The sequence below is a fragment of the Clytia hemisphaerica genome, unplaced genomic scaffold (assembly GCF_902728285.1).
Source record: "Clytia hemisphaerica strain Z4C2 unplaced genomic scaffold, Clytia hemisphaerica genome assembly, whole genome shotgun sequence".
Taxonomy (NCBI): Eukaryota; Metazoa; Cnidaria; class Hydrozoa; order Leptothecata; family Clytiidae; genus Clytia; species Clytia hemisphaerica.
The window spans coordinates 105,698-111,637 of record NW_027103643.1 but is presented as its reverse complement, the minus strand read 5'-3'; the positions used below and the strand labels follow the sequence as shown (position 1 = coordinate 111,637).

General features: G+C 33.9%; 1 long non-coding RNA gene across 1 annotated transcript; it reads right to left on the bottom strand.

Moving 5' to 3' along the window:
- Window positions 1-379: 379 nt before the first annotated feature.
- On the bottom strand, window positions 380-3,936 carry LOC136802870 (uncharacterized). The gene is made up of 3 exons (XR_010846073.1): window positions 3,847-3,936; window positions 3,070-3,135; window positions 380-459 (listed from the first exon to the last, which is right to left on the bottom strand). It is a non-coding gene; the product is annotated as an uncharacterized lncRNA (long non-coding RNA).
- Between the last annotated feature and the right edge of the window lie 2,004 nt (window positions 3,937-5,940).

Below are 5,940 nucleotides of genomic sequence, written 5' to 3'. Positions count from 1 at the left end.
TGGAAAATAGAAATAATCAAAATACAAATCTAAACACGAATCCATTCACATGTTAGGATAGCTCAAAAAATATCAAGTACAGCATCTTAGGAGTCTAACAGAAGAATGTTGGTTTTCCATGACTTTATATAGCCCCCTTGATTGTTTACAGTATGGTAGGTATGCTCATTCTTCATCAAATTCAGGCCTTAAAATATATTCGAATTTCTTCATTTTTCACAATGAAGAAGGGTGGGTAGGGTGGTTTGAAAAGTACTCACTTTAACAATGTTTGGCACAACAATCTGCCTTTGCCGGCTTTTGTTATTCCGACGGCTTTCTTGTAGATCCGACTTGACATTGGCCAGCTCCTGTCGAAGTTCAGCCATCTGGAGCTTCATTAGTTCGATTTCTTCAGAGAATTCTTCTTTGACGTTCTTAAATTCCCGTTTGAAGTTGTCTTTCAACATATCAAATTGTCTAAATGAAAGGTAAGACATTGAAGAGAGATAAATAAGCAAGTTCTATGAGCCGAGTCTTGGATATGCCAAGTTTAAGGAGAACTGTCTTGGCAACATTCGACCGAAAAAGAAATCAGAAATTATTATGAAATTCTTTTGGCATTAATTGACATAGACATTAAGAGGTAATCAACTTCTAAGGTGTGAACGAGATAAAAACTTGACACATATTTTTAGTATTTTTCTCCGTAATCTATATCATAAACACAGTGTAGTGTGTCGGTTGGCCCCTTTTAAAAAATTTAAAAAATTCAAACATGAAAACCCTATATGGTCAAAAAAGAAGATTAAGAAAATTGTTTATTCGAGAATTGAAAGATTTCTTTACTACAATAGTACGAGTTCTTTGAATGAAGATAATCTAGCACAACAGAACATAAAATAACATATCACAATATATTTAGTGACTTTGTGATTTGACAAAACTTCCTACAAAATTAATTGAATCGATAACCAAAATAAAAAAAATAAATTGTAAGTGAGTATTAATTAGAGCAAACCCAAATTCTATATAATTAGTTCAAAATCTCTGTACTAAATTAGGTTCCAAAAAAGTATTGGGAAAACCCCCACCGTAAATTAGCAAGACGACTATGAATGTTTCCATAAATTATCAATGAACTATTGTGAAGATGGGTAACTTGTACCCCCTGGAATCGGGGTTTACTCAAGTATTGGTCTGCATGTTAAAACAAAGCAAGATTAATGAGTGATACAAGTTACCCTTTCTTACGGTAATAAACTAATCAATAAACGATTCTTTTTTAATATTTTAACAAGCTAACACTACAGTCTATGAGGCAATATCGAGCATTTGTGTCTTTGTCTGTCATTTTCTTTGCAAGTCTGGTAATTTCTTCGATTTTCTGATACTTTCCAATGCTTCCAAAGTTGTAGCCGAGTGAATAAATATCAGTTAGTTCTGTTTGTGGAGAATTCGGAATATTTCTTAGTTCATGGGCAAGATGTGTATGAACAGTGTTGAATGTTTTCTGTTCTTTTGACCCTGTGACTAAGTTATAATAAAGTGGGGCATGAACAAGAGTTGCCTTCCCAAAGTCGATTATACATGGAATGTGGCAACTCCTAATCAAGATATTGTCGCCGTGGAGATCGTTGTGAAGGATATTTTTACTGTGTAAAAACTGAAGGCCTTCAACTAGCTTCCTGCAAATCTCGAACCAAAATTTTTTCTGGTAACGTTCTGCCTTGAAAATGGATCTTAAAGTGATTGCCTGAGTTAACCGATCAGCTGAACCCGAAATATATTCCATTAAGATAGCACCAGAGTTTGTCAACCCATAAAGATATGGGAAGCACGAGTGTCCGGACAAAGAATTCATAACTAAAGCTTCCGCCCTTAAATCAGCCATTGTACCGGTTATGGTTTTCCTGGCACACCTGATCCCAGAGAACTTGATTTCGTGAGTGGTTATCTCCCCAAAGACACCACTTTTGGCCTGAAAGCCAAGGTTTTTGATGTTGCACTCATCAAATTCTGGTAATATAGAATCCAATTCTGTTAAAAGCTCGTCCTGACAGGTCTTCTTCAACTTAGCTCGATTAGTCTTGGAAATTTCATTGACTTTATTTGCAAATCGTTTCGGAACAGGCTTTTTCTTTGTTTCTAATTTCTTGATCTTCGTCTTAGCCTTAGAAAGTTTCTGCTGAAGGGTTGCCTTTTCTTCCTGTTTTTTTGTCTTTTTCTTTTGAATTAAAGATTGTCTTCTTTCTTTTTTCTTTACATCACTGCGGTAGGGTTTTCTAAAAGCAAGATAACTAACAGTTTGATACTCATCCCAATTAATAACTCCTAACACTTAAAGGTAATCTAAGGATATGATGACTGTGTTAAGAATATCAGTTCCCACAGGATTTTTATCATTTTTGGCTTTCCTGTAGCTCCAATTTGACATTGGCAAGCTCTACTTATATCTGTAAAATATTCTTTTAGATAACTTGTGAATTTTCTTGTTAGGTTTCCAGATCTAAGGTTTGCAAAGTAGGCTTTCTTCGAAATTGCTGAAAGAAGAGCTTTTTTATATCTACATAAACATTTTCATCAAGATTCCAATTTCTGGAATTATACAATTTTGTAACAAGAAGCAAAACAATAATTTGAATTTTAATAAATTATTTTAGTTATTATGATCCTCAACCATGTAAAGCTTTTCTCCTTGATTTTAACAAAACCATTCTCTAAACTACACATGATATTACTTGCTAAAAAAACATTGTAGAAGGAAGTAACCACCTAGGCAGACCAAACCCTTCCACAAGAATTAAAAACTCATAAATTCAAAAATGGACCAAAGGCAAAATTGAAATTTTAACTTTTGATGTAGTGGTAGCGCATTTATGGAGAATATACTACTGATCTTACTCTGACATCAAATGTCTCAGTACAGAACAGTGTTTGCCAAGTTTGGTTACACTGATGCATTTTTGGTAGAGTATTTAAGATAATGAGAAATGATGCAACTTTACAATATTCTTGAAGGGTAAGCAGTACCATTATTAGATTTATGAGTTTTTATGATTTTGTAAAAAATAGTAAAAAATATTATACCTTTGTGAAACCATGTTGGTGCTATCATCAAGAGGGGCAATACCACTAAGATTATGTGTTTGTTCACTAAAGAGAAATTTTGATCAAATTTTAAACAATGAGTATGATAATAATCAATGAAAGCCAAAAAACTAGCCTTAGTACCATCAATCAGAAATTTTGATCAAATTTTAAACAATGAGTATGATAATAATCAATGAAAGCCAAAAAACTAGCCTTAGTACCATCAATCAGGGCTATTTTCATAAGCGAGGGATAACTTTTATCAACTTTAAACGCAGATTTTCCTGGGTCAATTTTGCAAAAGTGAAGGAAAATAACAGATGACTGATTTACATTTAAAAATTAACAGACCAGAAAAATCAGCTGTTTAGACTTGGTATAAGTAACCCCTCGCTTATGAAAGTAACCCTGATTGACGGTAGGGGCCATCTATATAGTACGTTTGCAGTGAAGGGAGGAGAGGGGGGTTCAGCAAAAGGGTAGGTCTACTGTTTGATTGTTGTCATTTCTATTGGTTTTCTGCAAACAAGAGGGGTCAAATAATAGGAAAGATGTTGCGTACATACTAAATGAATGACCCCATAGCTTGGACTGCTCCAAGGTTGGAGCAAATTAGAATTCTTCTTTACAACCTCCTCTCTTAGGTCTAAACAGCCTGCTTTAGCATAATCTGGAAAAAGATCCAAGAAAGATCTATCTTGGCAATTCAATAATATTTTGATTATATATTCCAATAATAATTGTATGTTCAAAATGATAATGATTTTTATTTACCTTGGAGATTTTTTTTTCTGGGGCAAATGGACTCGAAGACCATGTGGTGTGGATGTAGCGTTACGACCTGGTTTAACCATATTGATGGGCTAAAACAAATAAAAAAGATACAGTAGATTCAAACACAGAAATACTTTGTATACCCCTGTCACTGCAGCAGTCAATAGTTATGTTCATTTTCAAAAACACAGGATCAAAGTGAAGCAAAATCTTTGATTTTGAGAGAGCATGGTTGACAGAAATGGTGGATAAGTTGCTGTTGGAATAATGAATAATGAAATTAATATGATATGCTGTGCTGGTATGTACAATTCCATCTGCCTTGATCTGCCGAGACTTTTTTGGACAAAACTTTACTGATTTTCTACCTAATAAAATAATAGGGTTAATAAAAATAGCTTTTTTATCAGTTAGAAGACTGATGGAAATATTTATTTACTTACTTGTTGTATTTATGATGAAAAGTGGTTGGTAAGAAAATTTAAGATTTAAAATTGATAGAATAGAATTGAGATGAATTAGAACACCAGGATGATAGAATCCAGTTGGCAAAGAGAAATTTAAGGTGCCATGTGAGGTCTTTTAAACCCAAACCCAACAAAAGCTTGAAACAATAAGACAATTCCCTAGTTTGTTGAATCGTGGCCATGAAAACAATGATTTCAATGGTTAAAGTTGAAGCAAAACAATTGCTTGCTTGTCTAAACAATATATAGAAACAATAATTTCATTTAGGTCTTCCAAATTTCACATTGCATCATATTCTAGAACCTTCTCTTCAGAAGAGTTTGAACTGTTGAATTAAACAGGGGGTTAAAAAGCATAAATTTGAAAATGACAGAGGATGAAAATGAAGTCATGGAGCCAGAAAAAATTGTAGAAATAAAGCAGAAAAGGTAGTATAAAAATAATGATCAAAATCAACTTAGCTTTGTTAGAAGTAAGGTGCATCATCTTCAATTTCTTTCAGCTTTTCCTTCCCAGAAAAAGTCAAATCTTCATTCTTCCAAGCCGACCGCAGGTAGTTGTTGGTGGAGAAGCTTATTGTTTTGGCGCCTTTTCTTTGTTTAATTTAACATTAGCCTGAATAATGAAACATCGACCGGGCTAAAAGATAAACAAATATGGTAGCCACAGACGCGATCTGCGAATGGGAAGAGCCAAATTGAGCGCTCTTTTTCAGTTGACTAGCACTACATAGATGAATTTGGTAAGGAATTCGGGATAAACTGTTATGAAGTTATGAAAATAAGGAATTTGGTAAACTGTAATGAGAAAAACTCACAATTTTTGCATTTCTCTTTGTTTTTGATTATCATTATGCTGGATTATCTTTTTAATTCATAGATGAATTTCAGTTTTTTTTTCCTGGTTTATTATTGTTTGCATTTTTTTTATCTATCAACTTGTCTCCAGTCAGTGTCCAGTCAGTCATACACCCCGTACAATTGTATAAGTTGTACCGGTGGATTGACTTAAATCAGCTCAAAGCCTGCATATACACCCGCCATACACCCATACAAGTACAGGCTGTACAGCTACAGGTGGCATGGCTCTTACAGGTATAAAAAATTCTATCTTAGCAGAAACACTCATAATCATACCACCCATACAGCCTGTATCTACTTTTTTTTAAAATACCCACCCGTGCCACCTGTACACACCCNATTGATAGAATAGAATTGAGATGAATTAGAACACCAGGATGATAGAATCCAGTTGGCAAAGAGAAATTTAAGGTGCCACGTGAGGTCTTTTAAACCCAAACCCAACAAAAGCTTGAAACAGTAAGACAATTCCCTAGTTTGTTGAATCGTGGCCATGAAAACAATGATTTCAATGGTTAAAGTTGAAGCAAAACAATTGCTTGCTTGTCTAAACAATATACAGAAACAATAATTTCATTTAGGTCTTCCAAATTTCACATTGCATCATATTCTAGAACCTTCTCTTCAGAAGAGTTTGAACTGTTGAATCAAACAGGGGGTTAAAAAGCATAAATTTGAAAATGACAGAGGATGAAAATAAAGTCATGAAGCCAGAAAAAATTGTAGAAATAAAGTAGAAAAGGTAGTATAAAAATAATGATCGAAA